The sequence below is a fragment of the Haliotis rubra genome, unplaced genomic scaffold (assembly GCF_003918875.1).
Source record: "Haliotis rubra isolate DU_JTF1 unplaced genomic scaffold, ASM391887v1 Scf1333, whole genome shotgun sequence".
Lineage (NCBI taxonomy): Eukaryota > Metazoa > Mollusca > Gastropoda > Lepetellida > Haliotidae > Haliotis > Haliotis rubra.
In genome coordinates this window covers 166530-192233 of record NW_025765263.1, presented here as the reverse complement: position 1 = coordinate 192233, position 25704 = coordinate 166530, and the positions used below count along the sequence as shown (strand labels likewise).

At 39.4% G+C, this 25704-nt stretch overlaps 1 long non-coding RNA gene across 1 annotated transcript; it reads left to right on the top strand.

The window, feature by feature from the left end:
- Positions 1–947: 947 nt before the first annotated feature.
- On the top strand, positions 948–25698 carry LOC124267732. Its single transcript, XR_006896109.1, has 2 exons — positions 948–1022; positions 25548–25698. It is a non-coding gene; the product is annotated as an uncharacterized LOC124267732 (long non-coding RNA).
- The last annotated feature ends 6 nt before the right edge of the window (positions 25699–25704 follow it).

Genomic DNA, 25704 nt, shown 5'->3' with positions numbered 1-25704 from the left:
TTTCGTCTTACCTGACACGGTCGTGGTACTACCTACGAGTTTTTCGCAGCCATTTCCAGGTCGCGAATTCTCTCTTCCAGTGCTTTGAGGACGTCGGGACCGTGTGCATGCGTTCCTTTTATCCACTGTACTATTTTCAAGGGAGGCAATTCAACGCCTCTGCCTGTCTCTTGTCTAATATTACAACCTTTTTTAGTCAGTCGGCAAGCGTTGTGACTGATTGGTATCAATGACACAGTGTCAACCCAGTCAACATCAGTATTCCACCACCACCAGTAACAGGCCTACCAAAGAAAACTTTCCCACTGTGCAGAAAAACGCAGAAAAGCGCACATTAATCGTGGAAATAGCAACATAAACACATTACCTCGCTACTGAAACAGTAAAAACTGCAACGAAAAACTATGAAACTGCAACATTTTCATAGCTTTCATAGTAATCAGCGAACTTTGACCTCTACTGCGCATGTGCATTACGATCCGGGCTTCTTTCCAATTTCCGAGCAACCGTGAATGCATACCTCGGCGTAAAAAAGTATTAAATATGTCGAAATAATGGCTGTCAGTTGTTTCATACAGATGGAAAGTAAACTAAACAAGTGTGCACACAAGTATCATGATGATAAATGACAAATAACACAACAGAAATACTTTAAAAGAAATGTAACTTTTGTCCAAGCTGGAAAATGTCAACATGCGGTCGAGACTTCCTCTTCCATGTGCGCATGCGCAAAATCGAAGTTGCGGGCTCCTCGTTTTATGATGCAGTGTTAGCGATTTAAAGTTGCCGTTTTCACTGTTTCAGTAGCGAGGTATTATGTTTATGTTGCTATTTCCACGATTAATGTGGGCTTTTCTGCGTTTTTCTGCACAGTGGGAAAGTTTTCTTTGGTAGGCCTTAAAGCGCAATCTCAGCATATGTGTGTTTGTGTTGTTTATCTGTACTAGGTTAGATGTGGCCGGCGTCATATACATGTACGTGTAGGTAGCCAAATTCACATCAATAGACAGTACCCAGCTACAGTAATGGAAACGTAAATTTCTTTTCATTGTACGTTTGTCTGCAAGAAAAATGGAGCATGTTATTATTGTTTATGTTATTGTATTATTTAATACCAGGAACTGTTATATAGATAACAACTTTAAGTTTTTTGGTATGAACATTTTAGTTTAATCATATTATTATACATTATACTCACTGCACTACTCACCCACCTTAATACTCTGCTCAGGTTATATTGTTTTAAAAGAGATCAAACATTAATTGCACTTCATCAAAGCTTCTTTGTTGCTTTTAGTATTGCTTTTCGAGTTACCATTAATTCTTACCTTGCCACTGACCCACCTTAATATCCTGCTCAGAATATGTTGGATTTTTTACTCCACCAATGTGCTATATTATATGCTGTTTCTGTGTAGTTCAATAAAATAATACATACTTATTTTATACAATGTTGTATTATCATGGTGGGCAAAGTTCCTCCTCTGTAAAAGGGGCGGGTGGGGTAGTCTAGTGGTTAAAGCGTTGGCTTGTCGTGCTGAAGACCCGGGTTCAAATCCCCACATTGGTACAATGTGTGAAGCCCATTTCTGGTGTTCCCCGCCGTGATGTTGCGGGAATATTGCTAAAAGCAGCGTAAAACCAAACTCAGTCAGTCAGTCCTCTGTAAAAATTATGGTGGGCAGTTCCTTGTGGGCAAAGTTGCTGTGAGCAAAGTTCTATACACCAGTCACTACACATCCACCATACTTAAAGGGCTACTCTGTTGTTCATCAGACTGGCCTTGTCATTGGATTATTATCTATGCAAAATATCTTGGATAATCATCTTCAAACAAATTGATCCTAAAGATTAAACATTGATACCTTTTATATTGATAATGGAATAATTCCAAATATTATCTATATTAACTCATTCATTTAGGTTTGTTTATAATTAGAAATGTTATATGATGCTACAATATGAAACATGTTTTGGTATATACTTGCCTTTGTGCCGTACAGAAAATGGCTCCTTTTAATATCTGCTTTTAACTCATACTGTTGTAATTTTTCACCAATTGATTATAAACCCCTGTTTCATCTCAGGCTTGCACAGCATATTGTTAAGGGTAGGGTGTTTCAAACTGTTTCTCACAACTCTGAAAATAATTCCTTCATAACTGTCATAAGTATGTTATATTGTCTTTAAATTGAAACAATTTTACTGACATATATGCGAATCCAGGACAAAATCCACCTGGACAAAATCCACCCCAAAATTGCAACCTAGGACAAAATCCACCCTAATAAATTCCACCCTAAGAAAAAAACAACTAATGACATGTTTAGTCACAGAAATGAATTTTATTCATATCAGTCATTCATAATGGATAACAAAAACAACCACAGGAGGGCATACACACAACTAACAGCACTGGGAGCAGCATCGAAGGTACCGTCCATAAACCAGGTGTCTGCTGACGCCAGGTGTTGCAGGGTGGTGGTGGAGGCAAAGACGATGACACGGTTGGGATCTTGTTTGTGGTCATATATCAGGAACGGCTTGTCTGTATCGTCAGACACGGATGCACAGTCACCTAAAATGAAAAGGATTAAAATATAATTTAAATTTTATAAATTAAAAATGAGATTTAAGATGAGGAGGATATGTATATACCGAGTAGTGTGATTTTTGGGGAGAAGCATTTAATTTTACATACATTATGATATACAACATAAAAGTTTAACTCACCTTCAATTTTCAAGTCTGCAAGTGTTGTAGGATTAGCAGGAAACTGCTTGGCTCTGTGACGTCGGAGATCACGTTTTATGGAATCACTTTCACCTAAAGCTGCACTAACTTCTACTGGATGGGAAGTAGCGAGTCTAGAAGAACCTGGTTTGGTGTCTCTCGGGATGTACTGGCCTTCTGCTTCATCTCTGACCGCATCTTGAGGGCCATGGTAACGCTGGGGTCTGGGGTGTGGCAGTGGTCGGTTGTCTGTACTGTTATAAACATGTATAAACGACGTCAATCTTTATCTTAAATATTATACACTACTTGTATCTTAAATTTTAAATGTATTAATATCCTACTCTTTCATTCATTAACACTAGATGAATGCAACACATGGTGTATGAATGTTAGGCATTGTAACAGCAGTACGAATGTACGTAACTATATTGTACTTCATTGTATTGTTTATATTATGTTAATGATATTGTGTGTAGGGTATCTGTATTCTGCATACTAGTATATGTTAGTATTGAATGTATGATTATAATACATGTATATTTATGTGTGTGTATGTATGTATATATGTGTGTATGTATGTATGTATGTGTGTGCGTGCGCGTGTCGTATATTGGGTGTGTGTGTGCATGCATGCGTGTATGTGTGTGGATGTGTGTATACGTGTATTAGGTCTGTATGTATGTGTGTATGTATGTATGTATGCGTGTATGCGTATATTATGTGCGGTTGTATGCTGTTTTGTATATGTGATTATATGTTTGTTTGTATGTATGTTTGCTGTATATATGTTATGTATGTATGCATACCTGTACGTGTTAACTTCAAATGTATACGATTATACGGGTGCTGATATTTGTTGGTTCACAATGTTTTTATTGATTTAATATAGTCTCCCATAACCTAACAGGTGGTTTCTGTTCTATTAACTTTTGTACAAAACGCATGCATTCTATGACAATGTACAGAAAGTGAGACTCAAATAAACATTATCTCTCTCTCTCTCTGTACTTCATTCTTCACTTCCATGTCTGTGGTCACTGGACCCTTGCAAGACAGCGGTTTCCGTTGGGAACACTCCCACCTAATTGTTGAACGAACGAACGAAATTTGAGGTTTTACGTCGGCTTTTAGCGTGGCCAATGTCGCCGACGGGGTAGGTGGGGTTGATATATAAATTAATTAATAATGTAGTAATAGGGATAAACCACCATACCCAAAAAAATGTAAATTATGGGAGATTAAACTTAGGTAGTTTTAGAATAAAAGTAGTTAAAAATATAATATAAATAAAATAAAAAGCCGAAATTATAAAGAGAGAGAAAAATAAAGCAGTTGTTAATAATAAGAGGAGTTGGAATAAATATAGGATAGTTAAAATGGGTGAGGGGGGGGGTTGGGGTGGGGGTGGAGGTGAGTATAAAATAAGTGTATAGCATGTTGGGGATATGTTATGGTGGTACAGTTAGGCTGTACTTATTTTAATAAAATGGGACCTAGTAAAGAAAGAAAAAGGGTTGTAACGGGTGGGGGTGGGGGTGGGGGTGAGGAGACGATAAGGCAAAGGCCGTGTGGGTGGTATTGGGACTGCTGGCGAGCTGGCTTGGATTGAGGGTCGTGACCTTTGTACACGAGGGCTGGAGCTAGGTTTGTTTACGTATTAGTGGTTGCTGATTGGCTGGGAGAGGCGCGGACCTTTTAGCAGAAATAAGACAACTGTAAATAGATGATTTGGTTTCCCAGGTCTAAATGAGCAGGCTTATGTTGGTGATAGAGTTTAAGTATAGAGAAGTGAAATTTGGGTGCCTGGTCTAAATATATAGGCTATTGGGAGGTAGTATGATGGGGATTGTTTGGGAGGTTCTAAATTTTATTTATTAAATTTGAGTTTTGGATAAAGGTGGCTATGGCATGAAATATATTTGACGGGTTAAAAGGATTTAAAAGTAGCTGTATGTTGTTGTGATATTTAGTTGGAATGCTGGTGTGTAGTTGTGTGATGTTTGTTTGTTGGAGGTGGCAGTGTGTGAATATGTGTTCGATGGTTTCAGGTTGATTGCAATGAGTACATAATCCATCTGGGTGTCTGTTTTGTTTGAATAATGGATGATTTAGGTTTGTGATGCCAGTGATTAATCTTGTGATGAGTGTGTCCATGTGTTTGTTGCTTGAGTAGGTGAGTGTTTTGGTGATAGGTTTAGTTATGATTGCTTTGACCCAGGTGGATTTATTTGTGTTAAGGTTGTGTTGGTAGTTTTGGTTGATTATGTGGTGTTTGATGAGTTGTTTTATTTCGGTTTTGGATGTGTGAAATTGTGTGGTGGCTAGTTTGGCTGCTATGTCTGCTGTGTTATTTCCTTGGTTGTGTGTATGAGCTGGAATCCACATTAATGTTATGTTTTTATTTAGTTGTTGGAGTGACTCGGTTTGTATAATTATGTTGTGTATTAAGTCGTTACGTGCTTTTGAGTGCTTGTGTTGAAGTTGTTTGACGGCGCTGAGAGAGTCTGTAAGTAATAAGATGTTGGTGTGGGGCATAGTGGGGATGAGGTGAAGTGCTGTTAGAATTGCTGTGAGTTCTGCTGTGTTAATGTTTGTGTGGTTTGTATAGTGGAGGTTTGTTGTTAGGGGGTGTTTGGTTTACATGGATGCCTATGCCTATGCGCTTGTTTCCAGCCGATTGAGGCGTCTGTATATATCTGGGTATGGTTGGGATAATTTAGGTTGATGTGGGTTTGGATGAGGTTTGTTTTGGTTTGAGTGCCTGTGGATTTAGGGAGATTTTGGAGTGTTTCTACTAGGGTGATATCTGTAGGGGTGGGGGTTTGTCATGAATGTAGCTTGTTATGGGAGGTGTGTGTTGGATGGTGTTTAGGTGGTGTGGAGTGAAGCAGACTGTTGAGGTGAGTGAGTAGGGGGCTTTGTTTGGGTTGTTTTAAATTTTGATAGTGGATTTTTAATGTTTGTGTATTTAGTTGTGATAAGTTTGTAGATTGGGCTGTGTTGGGCCCCAGCCCAGTAATTGAGTGAGCGCGTTTGATTTATTCGTGTTTTGATTGAAGGGATGCCTGTGAGTAGGAGAAGAAGAGTGTTGTGGGAGGTACCAGTCCTAGTGCCTAGGGCTTGTTTAAAGGGCTTTATACTGTATTGAATTGAGTTTTGGAGGTTGGTTGGGGAGATAGAGTGGAGGACCGAGCAGCATAGTCCAGTCTAGACTGTATCAGAGTTTTGTATATACTAATAAGTGTTTGTTTGTCGGCTCCCAGTTTGTGCAGCTGATGGCTCGCATGAGATTTAGATCTTTTGGCATGAGTTGACCAGGTTATTAATGTGGGGTGTCCATGTCATGTGTTGGTCTAAAGTTACACCTAGGAATTTTGGCCTCTTTTCAACTTGATTTCTTGGTTGTTGAGATGAAGTTTGGGTGTATAATTTTGCATTCTTTGTTTTTGAATAGGATGCCCACGGTTTTAACGTTAATGTGGAACCCCCATTTTTGGGCCCAGTTTTGGATGTGGTTTAGCATTCTTTGAATTTTGATTGTGGCTTGGTTTCCTGAGGTAGATGATGTCCAAAAAGAAATGTCATCAGCAAATTTTGCAGTAGAAATTTCTGGCCACTTGTCCGGAAAAATGTCATTAATCATAAAGTTGAATAGTGTTGGGGAGATTATACTCCCCTGGGGGGTTCCATTTTCTAGTGGAAAGGGGTCCGAGACAGTGTTGTGAGATTTGACTATTATTTGTCTGTTATTAAGAAATGCTTGAATGAAATTTAGAATCCATGCCTCGTATGGCTTTTTCTTGTAGTTTTGGATTAGGCCGTTGTGCCAGATCATGTCGAAAAGCTTTGCTGAAGTCTATAAAAATGGCCAGCGTGTATTGTTTTGTGCTTGGGCTACCTTTATATCATGTTCCAAATGTAAAATGTGATCCAAAGTTTGCCTATTTGGAGTGAAGCCACTCTGGTCCTGCTTTTAATTAGGTTATGGGTTTGAATTTGGTGTTTTAGTCTATTGTTTACTATAGACTCTAAAGTTTTACATAGATGTGAGGTAAGGGAAATGGGTCGAAATGAATCTGGGGAGTTAATGGGTTTCCCTGGCTTTAGGATTGGCACCACCTTGGCTGTTTTCCATGAAGATGGTATGTTTCCTGTGGTCCAGATATGGTTGAATAGAGTGAGTGTTAAGTTTAGGATGTTTGGTGGAAGTTTGTTTAGTATTGTGTATGTAATGTTATCTGGACCAGGGGCTGAGGCTGTTTTTTTATGTTTTAAAGCTGCCTTAAGTTCGTGAATGTTTATGTTTTTGTTTATAGGTAGATGTGAGTGGGGTGGTTCAGGTGAGTAGGGTGGGTGATTTTTAATGGTGTTTTGGAAGTTAGCTGTGTAGTTGGTGGAGCTACTAGTGTCCGAGAAGTGGGCAGCAACAGCATTAGCTTTATCTTTATTTGTGGGGAGGTTCGGAAGGTTAGGTTGAATTATAGATTTGGAATTTCCCTGTATGGCTTTAAATTTTTTCCACATTTTTCTAGAGTTATGTTGATTTAGCCTCAGGGTTGAGCAAAATTTTCTCCAATGTTCCTTTTTTGCTGCCTTGATTAATTGTTTTGTATTATTTCTGAGTTTTTTTAGCTAAATGTAATTTCGAACGGTCCCTCTTTGATTTATTGAGGGCCTTGTTCCTTGCCTTTCTGGCATTAATTATGTCTTGGCTCCACCATGGGACTGTTTTTTTTGTGCTTGAGTGGTCCCAAATGTGGGTATGCATGTATTTGTTATATTGATGATGGTGTTTGTGAGCTGTGAATTAAAAGTTTCTGTGTCGGTGTTTATAATGTTTGATGGGTCAATTTGGTTGCAGAGTTTGATGAATTTGTTCCAGTCTGCTTTGTGTATATTGTATTTGATTTCGGCCAGAAGTGGAGGTAGTCTGGGGGTTAGTTTGTGGTTCTGGTGTAAGTAGTGTAGATATGGTGGTTTTATGGGGCAGTGGTCACTGCCCCCAGGTGTCTCATGTACCCTCCCATAGGCAAGCTTTTGAATATGTAGGGGTGGTGATTGTAAGGTCTATTGCAGTTGGAGATTGGGCGTGGGAAAGAGGGTATCTGGTGGGTTGATTATCGCTAAGTGTGATGAGGTTGTGGTCGCCTAGCCAGTTAGATAGAAGAATGCCGCTATTGTCAGTATAGGGTTTTGTGCCCCATAATGGATGGTGAGAGTTTAGGTCCCTCGAGGATAAAGGTGTTGGCGTTAAGAATTTTGGCGATATTGTCTAAATCTTGGGGTATAAGTTTAATAGAAGGTCTTCTGTAGGTGTTTATGAAAGTTAATAGTTTATTATTTATTGTAGTTTTATTGCCAGGACTTCTAAGTTAGTAGTTTGAATGTCAATTTCTGAATAATTGAGTTTATTTGAAATGAATATTCCTAGTCCCCTGCTGGCGGACCTGGGAGATTTATTGGCAGGGGTCTATCTTCCTGATATAATTGTAGCCTGGGATTTTGAAGGCTGAATTTTGGTGAAAGTTTTGTTTCTTGTAAGAATATTATTTGGGGCTGAGATTTTGTTTTGGGCGATGAGTGCCTTAAGCTCATGCCCGTTTGCTCGGAGGCCGTTGCAATTCCATTGTATCAGAGCCATGACTGCGGTGATTTGGAATATGATATTATAATAAGAGGGAAGAGGGAGTAGTGGTTTTTTGATGGGTTGGGGATTTGGAGGTGGGTACTTGGTGGTGGGTTGGGGTTTGGGTTTGGTTGGTTTGGGGCCGGGTGGGTTAGGGCTTTGGGGAGGTTTGGATGTTGGGGAGGGGATGGTGGTTGGGAGGAGGTAGGGATGGAGGTTGGCGGGGTTTATGGGATTTGGTAGGGCGGTGGGGGCGGTAGGAAGGGGCGGAGGTGTTTGAGGAAGAGGAGATGTTTGAGGAGAGGAGGATGATAGTGATAGAAGGGAATAATTATTTCTGTGGATGTAAGTTGCAGGTTTGGGCAGGTCAGTTTGTTTGAGGTGCTTGTTGATTTTTAATATTTGTGTCTGTTTTATGGGGCAAGTGTTTTGATTGGCAGAGTGTCCTTGTATTTGACAGTGTATGCAATATGTAGGGTGGGTGCATTCTGTAATGTCATGCATGTCTGACCCGCATTTTGGGCAAAGTGAATAGTTTTTGCAGTTGTCTGTGGTGTGATTGTATTGCATGCAGTTTTTACATTGTGTGGGGTTTTTGCGGATGGGGTGAACTTTGTAATTTAATGCGCCAAATGTGATGTAGGTTGGTAGGGTGGTTGATTGAAATGTGAGGAATGTAATTTGAGTGTTGGGGTTGCTTGCGGATGGTTGTTTTGTGTTTATGGTTTTGTAGGTTGGTGTTTCCCTGTTGTCGATGTGAATGATTCCCTGTGTTTGTGTCTGCCACCTCGGTTTCTCCCATTTTATTGTATTCCCGTCGATGAGTGTGTGTTTTAGTGTTTTGTTAAGTGAATGCTCATCTGGGAATGTTACCTTGAACCCTCTGCCACAGAAGTTTATGTACTTGTAGGTGATGTTTTGTTTTTTCAGGCAGAGGGCAAATTTGTTTGTAGAGTAGGTGTGATTTAGGGGTGTGTTGGTATTTGTAGCGAATGCTAGTAGTAGGTGTTTGGTTGGTTGTGGTCCAAGGACTTGCTCTCTCTCTTCTTTATGATAAAGCAACTCCGAACCACCCTTGTTGTTCCGTATCACTTCCATGATGTATGGTGAAGTTGCATTTTTGACACAAACTATATATATACTATAGAAGCCTTTATCTTAAGTAGATGATCTCAAACTCATTAAAAATAAACAGGATGATCTCAAACTCATTAAAAAGTATATTCTATCAAAACATGAGTATAAAGGGCTCCAATCAGGCTTGCAAAAACATCTTAATTCTTTAAGGGGATTACGTAATGATCAAAGTGTGAGACTACTTAATGGTACATGAAACAGGATTAAGTAGTGATCAAAATGTGACAAATGGAGAAACCTTTAATGTTTGAAACAACATCTAGGAACAACAGCCAATTAGGAAAACGTAAATGCTATCAAAACAATGCTTGAGAAAAACAACTTGATCAAAGATCAGGACACACTAAAACTTTTAACAATAGCAATTTGAGAAGGGTGGATTTTGTCCATTTTTTTTGTTAAGAAGAGGTGGGTTTTGTCCGGGGTGGCAATTTTGGGGGGGATTGTGTCCGGTCACATGAACAAAGGCAAGAGCAAGATATTAAGTCTAGTATATTTGACAGTTGTTTTACTGGGTATCAGGCTATCTGCCCCCCATCCACTGTGCCCCCCAGACAACTGCCCCCTAGGCTAATTGCCCCCTAGGACAAGTGCCCATTGACATTCATTCATTCATTCATTAGTATGATTGAGCTTCCTTGGAGATGGTCGCTGATTAATCACGGAACAGCATCGACAAATCATATCAATCGACCGACCCTGGGGTCGCCATCTTTCTTCCAACCCTACCTCGATTGCAAGCAAAAGACTTTCGCAAAAAGTCCCGACCAGGGCGCCTAGCCACAGGCACTCCGGGCTCTCGCCCCACCACTAAACTGCTTATATCAGGGTTATTCGTACATAAAGACGTCGAGGATGGAATGGCTGAATGTGTGAAAATATATGCTGTTGTCATATTTATACATGTATTGATGCACGAATGAGTCATAAATGTGAAATGTGAAAATGTGCAACTGTCATATTTATATATGCAAAAATGTTCTTTGGTTGTAGTTTTGGTTGTTTTTGTTATCGATTATGAATGACTGATATGAAAAAAAATTCATTTCTGTTTTTTCTTAGGGTGGATTTTATAAGGGGTGGATTTTGTCTGGGGTGGATTTTGTCCGGGTGGATTTTGTCCTAGGTTGCAATTTTGGGGTGGATTTTGTCCGGTGGATTTTGTCCTGGATTCAACACAAACACAGGGCGTAATACATATAGATAACAGGGAAACATCAGCAGACATAAAGGAATATATCCACATTGCCAACAACATCAGCACCCAACCCAAAATCATTGATTACAAAACCATTAACACAAAGCAGCCATCCTCAACCAAACCAAACACCCAAATCACTTTTCTCACGTTTCAGTCCACTACACTACCCAACTTCATCACATTCAGAGCCCTTAACTACAAAGTACATCCACTTCGCAAAAACCCCAACCAATGCAAAAACTGTTTTCAATACAACCCCACAAGAGACAATTGCAGAAACTTCTCACTATGCTCAAGGTGTGGGTCAGACATGCACGACATCACAGAATGCACACTCGCTACATACTGGCCATACGCTGCGAAATACACGGACATTCAGCAAATCAAAACACATGCCCCATAAAACAGACACAGATACTTAAACTCAACAAGCACCTCAAACACACTGACCTACCCAAACCAGCAGCCTACAAGTACTCTCTCTTCTCGCTATTACCTCTACCCCCTCAAACATCTTCTCCTCCTCCAACACCTCAAGGGCCCCCATCCCCCCACTCACCCCACCGAATCCCATAAATCCGCCCACACCCATCCCTACCTCACTCCCAACCCCTTCCCTCCCCAACCAATTTTAACCCCCCTCACACACACCCTAACCCACCCCGCCCCCAAACCCAAGTCCCAACCCCAACCCAATCCCAAATACCCACCCCCAAACTCCCAACCCACTAAAACCACTACTACCAGCCCCCAACCCCACACCACCCAACCCACCCAAACAACCCCTGCTCCAAAACTGCACCGCCACCCCCAAACCCCCAACCAACCACTCCCTCCTACATCCTCCATCCCCCTCCAGCCATCATTCACTGCATCTCCAAAACCACGCAGACTCAAACCCCAAAAACCCACTACACCTGCCTCTCAAATAAACCTTACACTCACCCCACAAAACATCAACCACAACCTCAACCTCATCATTGAATTCATTACAGCAGCAATTCTCATGCAAAACCCAACAGCCAAAATACTACATAACATCGCATGCAAAAACAAAATATATCACAAAAGTCTAGCCAGCCTTGTTATTGCAGTCAAATCCCTCTCCTAAATAAGTCACCACTAAGCTACTCTAGCAACTAACCTCTCAATCAAAATTACTGCCCCAACCATGGCTTTTTATCAAGTTTTCTTCAAAATAGCTGCAGTCATGGCTCTGATGCAATGGAATTGTAACGGCCTTCGAGCAAACGGGCATGAGCTTAAGGCACTCATCGCCCAAAACAAAATTTAAATAATTCAAATAAATTTTCCTACAAGAAACAAAATTATCACCCAAATTCACCTTTAAATTCCCAGGCTACAATTACATCCGGAAAGATAGACCCCCGCCAATAAATCTCCCAGGACCCCCAGCTAGGGGCCTGGGGATATTTATTTCAAACAAACTTAACTATTCAGAAATTGATATTCCAACCACTAATCTAGAAGTCCTGGCTATCAAAACAACAATTAATAATAAATTATTAACATTTATAAATATCTACAGAAGACCTTCCATTAAACTTACATCTCAAGATTTGGACAACATAGCAAAATTCACAACGCCCAACACCTTTATCCTTGGAGACCTAAACTCTCACCATCCATTATGGGGCACAAAACCCTATACTGACAACAACGGCTTCCTCCTATCTAACTGGCTAGACGACCAAAATCTCATTACACTAAACGACAACCAGCCCACCAGATACTCTCTATCCCACGTCCAATCACCTACAGCAATTGATCTAACTATCACCACGTCTACATTATCAAAATCTTGCCTATGGGAGGTACACTCAGACACCTGGGGCAGTGACCACTGCCCCATCAAAATTACCATATCCACATTACTTGCACCAGAACCACAAACAAACACTAATACTACCCCCACCCCAACACAGAAATCAAATACAACTTACACAAAGCAGATTGGAACAAATTCACTAAACTATGCAAACAAGTAGACCCATCTAACATTATTAACACCAATACAGAAACTTTTAACACACATCTCACCAACACCATTATTGACATAATAACCACATACCCACCTCTCGGACCACCCAAGCACAGAAAACAGTCCCATGGTGGAGCCCAGATATTATTAATGCCAGAAAGGCACGGAAAAAGGCCCTCAACAAATCAAAGAGGGACCGTTCAAAATTATATTTGGCCAAAAGACCGAGAAACGACACGAAACAACTAATCAAGGCAGCAAAAAAGGAACATTGGAAAATTTTTTGCTCAACCCTGAGGCTAAACCAACATAACTCCAGGAAAATGTGGAAAAAATTTAAAGCTATTCAGGGAAATTCCAAAACTATAATTCAACCAAACCTTCCGAACCTCCCCACAAATAAAGAAAAAGCTAAAACAGTTGCTGCCCACTTTTTGAAAACTAGCAGCTCCACAAACTACACAGCACATTTCCAAAACATCATCAAAAACCAACCACCCTACTCACCTGAACCACCCCACTCACACCTACCCATAAACAAAAACATAAATATAAAGGCAGCCCTTAAACATAAAAAAACAGCCTCAGCCCCTGGTCCAGTCAACATCACATACACCATACTCAACAAACTACCACCAAACATGCTCAACTTAACACTCACATTATTTAACCAAATCTGGACCACAGGAAACATCCCATCTTCTTGGAAAACAGCTAAGGTGGTGCCAATCCTAAAGCCAGGGAAACCCATCAACTCCCCAGAATCATTTTGGCCAATAACACTCACTTCACATCTATGTAAAACACTAGAGTCTATAGTAAATAATAGACTAAAACACCAAATTCTAACTCATAACTTAATCAGGCAGGACCAGAGTGGCTTCACTCCAAATAGACAAACTTTAGATCATATTTTACATTTGGAGCATGATATAAAGGCAGCACAAGCACAAAAACAATACACGCTGACCATTTTTATTGACTTTAGCAAAGCTTTTGACATGATTTGGCACAACGGCCTTATCCAAAAATTACAGGAAAATGCTATACACGGGCGTATTCTAAATTTCATACAGGCATTCCTTAACAATAGACAAATAATCGTCAAATCCCACAACACCATCTCGGACCCTTTTCCACTAGAAAATGGAACCCCCCAGGGGAGCATAATATCCCCAACATTATTTAACTTTATGATTAACGACATATTTCCGGACAAGTGGCCATAAATTTCTACTGCTAAATTCGCTGATGACATTTCTTTTTGGATATCATCCACTTCAGGAAACCAAGCCACAATCAAAACTCAAAGAATGCTAAACCACATCCAAAACTGGGCCCAAACATGGGGGTTCCATATTAACGCCAAAAAACCTGTGGGCATCTTATTCAAAAAGCAAAGAATGCAAAATTATACACCCAAACTACACCTTAATAACCAGGAAATCAAGTTCAAAAAAGAGGCAAAATTCCTAGGTGTAACTTTTGACCAACACATGACATGGACACCCCACATTAATAATTTGGTCAACTCACGTCAAAAAGCTATCAGTGGTACCAACTGGGGAGCTGACAAACAAACACTTATTAACATATACAAAACTCTTATACAGTCTAGATTTGACTACGCTGCTCCGGTCCTCCACTCCCCATCCAACCTACAAAAACTTAATTCCATACAGTATAAAGCCCTTAAGCAAGCCCTAGGCACTAGGACTGGCACCTCCCATAACACTCTTCTCCTACTTACAGGCATCCCTTCAATCAAAACACACTAATAAATCAAACTGCACTCAATTACTGGGCTGGGGCCCAACACAACCCAATATACAAACTTATTTCAACTAAATACACCAACACTAAAAAATCCACTATCAAAACATTTAAAAAAACAACCCAAACAAAGCCCCCCTACTCACTCACCTCAACAATCTGCTTCATTCACAACACCTAAACACCATCCAGCACACACCTCCCATAACAAGCTACATCCACGACAAACCTCCACCCTCTACAGATACTACCCTGGCAGAAACACTTCAAAATCTCCCTAAAAACACTGACATTCACACCAAAACAAACCTCATTCAAACCCACATCAACCTAAACTACCCCAACCACACCCACATGTATACAGACACATCAATCGGTACAAACAATCACACAGGCATAGGCATCCACGTACAACAAACACCCCCCTTAACAACAAACCTCCACTATACAAACCACACAAACATTAACACAGCAGAATTAACAGCCATCCTAACTGCACTCCACCTAATCCCCACTATGCACCACACCAACATCTTAATACTCACAGATTCCCTCAGCGCCGTCAAACAACTCCAACATAAGCACTCGAAATCACGTAACGACCTAATACACAACATAATAATACAGATTCACTCATTACAACAATGAAATAAAAACATAACATTAATGTGGATACCAGCTCACACTTACAACATAGGAAATAACATAGCAGACATAGCAGCCAAACTAGCCACCACCCAAAACTCTCCAGCCATACAATTACACACATCCAAAACAGAAATCAAACAACTCCTCAAATCTCACACACTCAACCAAAGTACCAACACAACTTCAATACAAACAAATCCACCTGGGTTAAAGCCATCATAACCAAACCTATCACCAAAACCCTCACCTACTCAAACACCAAACACATAGACATACTTATCACTAGACTAATCACCGGCATAACAAACTTAGACCACGCATTGTACAAACAAAATAGACACCCAGATGGACTATGCACACAATGCAAACTACCCGAAACAATTGAACACACATTTACACACTGCCACCTGCAACAAACAAACATCAATCAGTTACATAACTCCATACCCAGCAAATATCACAACAACATACACCTCCTACTCAACCCACACAACCCACCCAACATTTTCAACGCTTTTGCCACCTTTCTCACTAACTCCAACCTAATAAGTACAATTTAGGCCATCCCAAACAACCTCTATATAAACATAACCTAATCAAATCTTTCACCTTACCCCCCACTATCTAGAAAAGGGATCCAAAGTCACATTCCCCAGCGCGGCCGTTTTCCCCGACGTCCGCGCGCCCGTTCCTCTCATTTCGATCCGGTCTCCCACACATAGCAAGCACGCTCAACCCTCTCCGCTCACAGCCAACACCGCAACCGTAAACATTACATAACATCCCTTCCACCCACCCACTCAAACGGTCTACTCCCATTTGTGAGAACTCCCAGTTGTGAGACTCCCAGTTATGAGACAGTGGAGTAGGTAATCAACAACGAAAACACACCATACAGCCCTGTCTGATAGAGTGGATTCACCCTAGGTAATTACTGATTTGCTATGTAACTGAATCTTGTGGAGGTAACTTAATGAAACTTTATAAGATAAATTGATTAACATACTCAGGTAAATGTCTTTAATAATTAAACACTTTGTGTAGGTAACTTCGTGATCAAAGAGAAATTAATTTACCTACTCAGGTTTACTCCGTCTCTGAAACTACAAGCTATAGTTTAAGAAATAACTCTGAAATAACTGTGAAATTTACAGTCGAAATGCCCCTTATGCCAAACCCTTTCTACCTGACACAATAAATTTATGGAATGCCGTACCAAATTCCAAAGAGTCAAGCAGTCTCAAAGAATTTTAAAACCTAATTACAAAAACCGAAAACAAGATTTATATTGATCTTAATTATGGCTCTTGTTTTTGTCAAATCGTTCATTGCTGCCTCAGGCTCAGATGTAGCGACCCAAACGCCGATAAGTATCACAGACATTTAATAGACAGTGCATGTTGCTCTTGTGGATATCAACTACCCGTTATAACCTGGATAAATTTTTGAACGGAAACAAAGAAATGTGTAAATATAATCTTTGATAATCTATTTCATTAATCAACTCATCAATGAACTATGCCTCCTGTGGGTACTGGGCTGGGCTGATCCCACCTTCATTGTAGGGATGTGGAAACACCTCCTATGTGCACTGAACCATTAATTAATGTGTCTCACAACTGGGAGTTCTCACAAATGGGAGGACACCACTCAAACCAGTCTACTACCGCCACAACCCATACCTAAACCAATATATACAAGCAACTTTTCTCTCCCCATACCCAAACCTTATTCATCTGTCACACCTCTAACTCAACTAAGCATCAATCGCCCCATACCCACCATATACAGCCTCCCTCGGCATCACTTACCGCCTTCTTTGCTCCTAACACAAACACACACACACACACACACACCCCATTACAAACCCGTTTTTCTTTCTTTATTAGGTCCCTTATTACTAACAGTACAGCTTAACTGCACTATTACAAATTAAACCCCAATATGCTGTACAGTTATTCTCTACACCCCCCCCCCCCTCATCCCCACCCCAACTTTATCTACTTTGTCTCCGGAACTACAAACTACAGCTTGAGGAATAACTCTCAAATACAAGGAATTTACAGTCGCACTGCCTCTTATGCTAAATCCTTTTTACCTGCCACAATAAATTTATGGAATGCCCTACCAAATTCCAAAGCGTCATGTAATCCCACAGAATTTAAAAACCTAATTACAAAAACCGAAAACAAGATTTATATTGATCTTAATTATGGCTCTTGTTTTTGCCAAATCGTTCACTGCCGCCTCAGGCTCGGATGTAGCGACCCAAACGCCGTTAAGTATAACAGACATTTAATAGACAGCCCTTGTTGTTCTTTTGGACATCAGAGTGAAAATGCCCTACACTATTTCCTTACTTGCCGTAACTATACTCGGATAAGACTTAATATGTATTTTTACACTCCCGGATATAACCTGGATAGGTAACCCCCCATTACCCCTACATGCCACTACCCCTACATGCTACTACCCCTACAGCTTATAACAACATAGTTTACGGTCTGTTGCACTGTTAATCCACTGCCTGTTACCTATTCCACAAAATGGACTAATCCACTTAAGAGACATAACAACACACAACTTAAAGGTTGAGAGAATGATTTTAATGAAAAGTGATCATCATTTGTCATCATCAAGATTTTAATAAGAATTAACAATAATTCGTCATCATGATTCTTTGATGGACATTAACAATTAATTGTTAACATTCAATGTTAACATAGTCATTTGTGTCAAGTGTTTCAGTCTATGAACATTCAGTGTTTCAATCTATCCCAGCTTAAGCAGATAGCCGGCGAGCGTCCAAGAACGGAAGAGGTGATTTCTGTCCAAGCTCAAGCTGCTCCTTGAGTCTACACAGGCGACTGTCAATCTCCCTGAAGACTAAGCTTTCTGCTTCTTGTCGCAGCACCAAAGTCTATTTGTGAAATCTTCACCCTCTCAGCATGTTCAATTCTCCTAATGACTTCTACAAATCTGTATATGTTCGGATGCCTGTGTGGAATTTCACGGTTCAGTCGGTTGTGAAAACCTTCTAGATTGTTGTTTGTCCTCGGCCCAGTTGTCAGGTTGTGGTTCCACAGGGGAAGTAGAAATCTGGCTGTGTCGTCGACCCAGGTTGTCACGATGTAATCGTTGAAGTCGACTGCTCTTGGGACGTCTGGAGTGTCCTCCATGGCTTCTACCCACGTGTCCTGGACCGTGTCTTGAGGGAGTAGAGGTAGCCCAGCTGCTCTCCTGATCCACTTGGTGACTTTGGGGTTTTCTCTGTAGGCAACAGCCAGTCCAAGATCCTGAACCTTCCTCCAAATTGCTTGACAGAAATAATACTGTGTATCTTTTATCATGGCACTAAAACAACTTAATTTCAACATTTAACAACCTACACATTATCCAATTTGTAAAATTGTTCTACTCACTAGAGGTTTATCTTTCATCATGAAACTAAAACAACTTTTAGCTAATCCCAAATGTCCTTGACACAAAACACTAAAGAACAGTTTAATCCCTCCCTTGATCTCATCTGTATACTCTATGCACTAATCTCTCTGGGTCAGTTCATTATGCCAGACAGGTAAATGCCGTGTGTGTTGTTTTAACTAACTGTAGGGGTACTGGGCTGTAGGGGTAGTGGCATGTAGGGGTTATGGAATACAACCCCTGGATACCATTCTTAAGGGAAACAAAGAACTTACTCCCTGTGTAAACCAGAAAATAGTTGAATCCGTCCACGATTATATAACCAAGACACAACGCTTCAAATTTTCTCAGGGAAAAAATTAAATTTACTCAACAACCTTCTCATGATTGATTTATATTTCTACAATGGCTGGTGGGACACACACAACTGTAACTCTCTAACTTATGACTACTTAGAGAATAGTTGTATTTCATGTAATCTGTATATATTTATATATTTTAAAAATATTATATTTATGCAATGGTCAGTATCGATGACGTCAAATCCTCCATTTTCATGTTGTATTATATGTTGCATGGGAGCGGTGTTAATATAAGCAGTAATGCTTGTTCACCAATCCCAATTCATCTTCATGAATAAAAATATGTTTAAATCATCTACTATATATTCATTTCAACTCTTCTTATTATTAACAACTGCTTTATTTTTCTCTCTCTCTTTATAATTTCGGCTTTTATTTTATTTTTATTATATTTATAACTGTTTTATTTAAACTTCAGTTAAGTTTAATGCCCCCAAATTTACATTTTTTTGGGTATGGTGGTTTATTCCTATTAACACAGTATTAATTAATTTATTTCAAACCCCACCTACCCCGTCTGCGACATTGGCTATGCTAAAAGCCGACGTTAAACCATTAATTTCGTTCGTTCGGGTATCAGGCTAACTGCCCCCCGGACAACTGCCCCTGCAGACAACTGCCCCCTGGCTATCTGCCCATCCACTGTGCCCCCCAGACTAATTGCCCCCTAGGACAAGTGCCCCCCATCAAAACTAAAATGAAAAATGAGCTCTAAGTGAATCTGAAGATTGATATGTTGTGTCGTACATTGTATTACATAGTGCTATGAACTAAACATTTAAAACTATTACTTTATTTTTGTGTGTTTTCGATATGGGGGGCAGTTGTCTGGGGCACAATGGATGGGGGCAGATAACCAGAGGACAGTTGTTGGGGGGCAGTTAGCCTAGACCCATTTTACTGGTCTGTACATTACTAGTTTACAGTAGCCAGCTTATAGCTTAGAAAAACTATGACCCTATACATGGTGTTTTCTCCCAACCTAGCAATTTGTTTTGTTTTTATTTTAATTCTTAAAATATGAAAAGGAAGGGGTCAATAGGGGAGCAGGACAAAAGCCACCCGGACAAATGCCACCTACGACAAATGCCACCCAGTTATTTTACCATTACGGAGAGGACAATTACCACCCTTATTGACTTTAGGCATTTGTCCGGGTGGTTTTTGTACGGGTGGCATTTGTCCTAGACCCAGTCAATAGACTAAGCTAAAACCACACAACAGTCAACTTTGCTATATTCCTATATATTATCATGCATCAACAGGCATTGTATGTATGCTATTTATGACCCAACACTGCCGCTGTTACAGGCCATTGGCTCCCTCCCTCTGCAAGCATTCTGCGTTCTGCTGTTTATTTTGTTGACAGTTACATAGTCAGATTCTTTAATACAAATGCATAAAATCGGTGATTTACAATGTGATTAGGTTGTCTGACAAAACATCCACTTGCACAGTTTGAGATCGATTGGGTCATTGGATGAAGATATATTTACAAAAAACCGGGTCCACATGCATTTCATGCCAAACTATAGTCAATCTGAATGTTGTATTAAATGGCATTATCTTGATAACAAATGAAAACATTTTATGTTTAACCATCTGCCAGTGGTAAAAAATGTTAGGACTGAAATAATGAAGTCAACGTACGTCTTTATATTCTGTCTTATAATCCTAATTAGTTTATTGTCATATTTGTATGCATTTTGAAACTTAATAAAATGCACACGATCTGCTTATACTTAGTGAATTTATAACTTGACTGTAATATCTACACATCTTATAGATTGCCAACGTGCATCATATTTCACACAGATGCCCTAAGTGCGACTTAGTGTATGTTGTCTGTCTCATTACACTTCACGGCATTTAATGATTCTGTTGAATGCCATAACAAATAAATAAAAACAAAATGCAAATATTAAAACTAAAATAGACCAAAGTTATAGCAACAATATCAGGCTATTACCTTGTTCGGGGAATGTATCCATCAATATCCACATAAAAGAATGAGATGCGATTCATCTGCAGCTGACAAAGTATCCTGTTCAATGTCCTGTGTCTTTTAGCAGTCTTTAACAGCAAAAAGTGATCTATTGTTTCAGGTTTTTCACACTGGTGTACAGTCCCATTGGTCACCCACGATAGCTCACCTGGCAACTAATTGCATGATGTCCGCCATTCTTTAAAAAAGTAATTTAGTTAGCCAATAATGAGCAGCCAATCAATGTATTGGCGGTTAATCCTTTGAAGGAAGGACATTACGACAGGGTGTATTCAGTATAGATGAGTAAATCTACATACATAAACACTACCTTTTGACAAATCCGCTGTGCAGGATACAAGAAATTTATCAATCAGCGTGTTATCGGTTAATCCTTTGATCGATGTTTGTTTTGTAACTCAGCTGATAATTCTTCTTGCTGCACTTCCATGCGTATATTACATAAGATGTAATACATTTGCCACATCAGACCTCAATTTATAATGATGAGTATTTACTCCAGACACAAGAAATGCAAAATGGGAACCTTTTTGGGGTAATCTGAGTGGTACTATCATTAATTATACCTGTTATAAATTAATTAACTGACCATCAAGTGAACGATGACAAATAACATGTGTAGGTTTACCACCAAACAAGGGTTACAGCAAAAGAGTAGTAATCGCTGTATTGCATGCAAGTTTGATTGCTTGAAAAAAGAAATTATGGGCCGACACTGTTTTGAGGATACGAAGGGAACCTCATTGTTACATGAGAAATATATGTAAGCATTTGCTGTGTACTTAGTTAAAAACTGTATATACCTATGTACCTAAATAAAATTTCAGATTTCTTTTGCAGTGGTAAAGTGGGGTTGTTTAGTTTATGGATTCCAATATATCAAATGTGTGTTTTTGATATCATAGCATACGTAATAGACATCATATTTTACATGATTAAATATCGAGGTAAAACACACAGAAATAGGATCAAATTGGATCAGTCATCATACCATCCAAACATTTGAATATCTGAAAAAGCCTACACTGCTGGGATACTTTATTACAATCAGACAAGAAGTACCGGGGATATTTTTCAAATAATGGCATCTGATGGGCATCCACCCTTCCTAATGTCCCACTGATTAGGTTGAAGAAATTCTGCCAAGGTGGACAGTAGCGTCCTTGTGTCCGTCACGGTCGAGTGAGCATTGGCCGACTAGTTTGCAGCTAGGTTTCGTAATTAGACTGTTGGCTGGAAACAATAATCACTCTGGATCAGTGGCCCTTTAAGTGTTGTCTCTGTACCATCTGTTACCGGTACTTGTTTGTTGTTTGTTAGTTTCAAATCATTTTCAAGGTTCTTCGCTCCACACTGTCACATTATGTGGAGTTAATATTGAGGTTAATACAAGTATTTAACTTGTTCTTATAATACTTGTAATACAATGTGTTTTGTCATACCGGGAAACACTTAGGTGTCACTCCATTTTATTAAAAAGAACATTTTGCATGAAGCAGTTGACTTGATATTTAATTTCATCTTTAAAAGTGTACATACACTTACAGAAAGGAGCAAGTTCATTTCTGATTATAGATATGTTTGGGAATACTGCACATATATATTTTTATATACTCATCATGGAAGTAAACATACTATTTTCTGAATGTTTTTATGGATTCCCTTTACATATCTCATTATGCTATATCATGGTAAAGAATTTCAATCACCCTGTGTTAGCCTATCCCATTCTCATCTAATGGTTACATATTGTCTTGAGGTATATCATGGTAAAGAATTTGAATCACCCTGTGTTAGCCTATCCTATTCTCGCCTAATGGCATCAGCATTTCAGTCATGATTGGGATAGTTGCCAGGCCAGGCCACGTGGAGGCCTAGGGTATCTGGCCCAAAAAAGGTTCAAAAGTGTCATTTCTGAAGAACATCTCTCTGCCCAATTATTACATCAAGGAAAATTAATACACCACACAAAGATATGCTTGATTGTTTCTTAATTGTCATGTTATCTGTAGGGCTGCTTTGAGCTTCTTGATTGTGATGTTATCAGCACTGACTGGTATATAGTATGACCAGAAATTATTGAGAATTTTAGGAATATGTTTAATTGGATTTCTAGTGTAAACAACCTTGACCAGCTATCAAGTGCTCGGTTTCATTCGCTAATCCTTTTTCATTAGTTTGTGAAGAGTTATCCCCCTTTGTTTACTTGCTAGCAGACGACATTTTCAGTGATCCTCAGTATGGATGATTTAGAGAAGAGGAAGTTGATTTTAGAGTATTATAACAAGGACATCAGATCAGCTAAAGTGATTTCAAGTAGAACAGGCATCCCTTTGTCCACTGTTTATCGTGTTTTGAAAAATATTGCACATGGATATGGCATTGAGCACCAGGGAGGCGCAGGTAGGCCCAGAAAATTGTCTGTCGGTGACAGGAGGCGGCTTGGTATTCTTGTTTCTAAAAAACAAACGAAGGAGTTTAGAAAACTTAAGGCTGGATGTGATTGATAGAGGGACTGTGGCTGTCTGTAAGGAGACAATTAGAACTGAGCTGCATGCAATTGGTTGGCAGAAAAGTCGAGGAAGTCCATCACCGATCATGAAACCTGAACAAAAGGAGCGAAGGTTGAACTGGTGCTTACAGCATAGAAATTTTAACTGGGACAATGTGATTTTCTCAGATGAAAGTTCTGTGTGGCTGTTTCCTAATACACTGAAATTCAGGACCAAACAAACTGAAAAACCTTTGTATCAGCGCCCAAAGTACAGTCCGAAATTTATCGTGTGGGGTGGCATATCTGTGTTAGGGGCAACGCCCCCTCTGTGTATTTGAAGGGAATATGAACAGTGAGCGGTACACAAATAATCTCAAGGGACATTTACTTCCATCTGCTCACATGTTCTATGGAAAGTTTTGGATTTTCTAGTAGGACAACGACCCAAAACATCGTTCAAAGCATTCACAGGCCTAGTTTCGGACCCAAAATATGACATTATTAGATTGGCCAAGCTATAGCCCTGACCGCAATCCAATAGAAAATGTTTGGGGACTTATGAAGGAAAGTGTCAATAAGAAAAATCTGACAAATATTGCTGAAATGAAAGAAGAGGTGGTCCGATATTATGACAGCATGGACCACGACCTTTAACTTCTTTGATCAGTAGTATGCCCCGCATTGAAGCCTGCATTGCTGCCCATGGTGACTTGACAAAATACTAACTGTTCACCTGTCTTTGAATCTGGAGTTATGTTCTGCTAATATTCACATTTAATACGTGAGTAATGAGTGAAACAAATAAAAAAAATTACCATCTTTAAATTCTCAATAATTTCTGTTTGTACTGTATCTTTGGTAGTTGTAAATGCAGATTTTGTTTTCTATGCTAATTGCAAATTGTTTTTATAATTTTCTTTTCCAAAAGTAGTTTTCTGTCATTTGAATTATATTTCAATTATATTCTAAAAAGTTACCAAAAAGCAAGAAGCAATTTCATTGGCTTTATCATGTAATCAGTTTTCATAAGAGCCTAACAGAAAGTCTAGAGAGGTGCTGGGGCATTGTGCGGTCATGTGACCCAAAGCATGTGCAGTTCATGCAATCCAGCCACATGGCATAACAGTGGAAGGCCTCATGGTGTACAGATGTGTGAATGATGACAAGAGTGTTGGAACACAAATGTAAGTTTATTTCATGTATATTTGAGGTTATCTGTCAATTCTGAAGGTTTGAGTAATGACTTATTTTGAGTATAGTATTTTATCATGCTTATGGTTATTGAAAAGGAATTTGAATTCTAAAGTAATGTTTGCATTTCATTGGAGAAATAATTCTATTCTCAATTCATGCTTCATTTGAATTATTATTCAGCCAATGTAACTACTAACACAGCAGTAATTATGCCTTAAAGTTATGCTGCTGTAAGTAATTAATTGTGAGAAACTGTTTTATGGTACCGTTTGTCAAAGCATATTTAGTAAGGTATCTTTTGTTTCTTTTTTAGTTTCTGAACCCCGCCATTTAATGAACAATGGTCTATCAAAAGGCTAATGGAAGACACCAGCTTTAATGTTACCAATTCATGGATTTGTGTAGTATTGTGCCGACAGTTTCTAACCGTCCCTTGACATGTGGACTTCAATGTCGTCAAGGCTATATTGCCAAATTGTCACCAGTACAACCAAATGCCCCACCATTAATAAATGAACATGACGAATATGCTCTAGTGAACAAACTTTGTTAAATGGTGTGAGTTTGTCAGATTTGTAGTTTATTGCATCAACAGTAGTAAAGGCTTGTAATTGTCATATAGACATATACTGACATTAACTGGGCTGACTGGCATGTTATCCTGACTGACTGGCATCTGATCTGTAGTGAGGGTCTTGATTGTCATGTTATCCAGACTGACTGGCATCTGATCTGTAGTGAGGGTTGCTGTGAGGGTCTTGATTATCATGTTATCCTGACTGACTGGCATCTGATCTGTAGTGAGGGTCTTGATTGTCATGTTATCCAGACTGACTGGCATCTGATCTGTAGTTATTGTCTGTTCTTTAAGTTTATAATTTGAAGATTAGAAATAAGGGACACTTGAATTTATAACATACATTATGTCTATCCCATTTTGTGCCAGATGTTGTATGTGGTTGTCTGTCAATATTATGTTTGGATCAATTACAAGCCTGCTGAGGGTGAATTGTGTAGTTTTGGTGAGTATGCACTGTGCCCTGCAGTGATAGTGAGAATTTGTCCAAAAAGATTGTTGCCTATTTGCCCTCTGACTGGTGTCT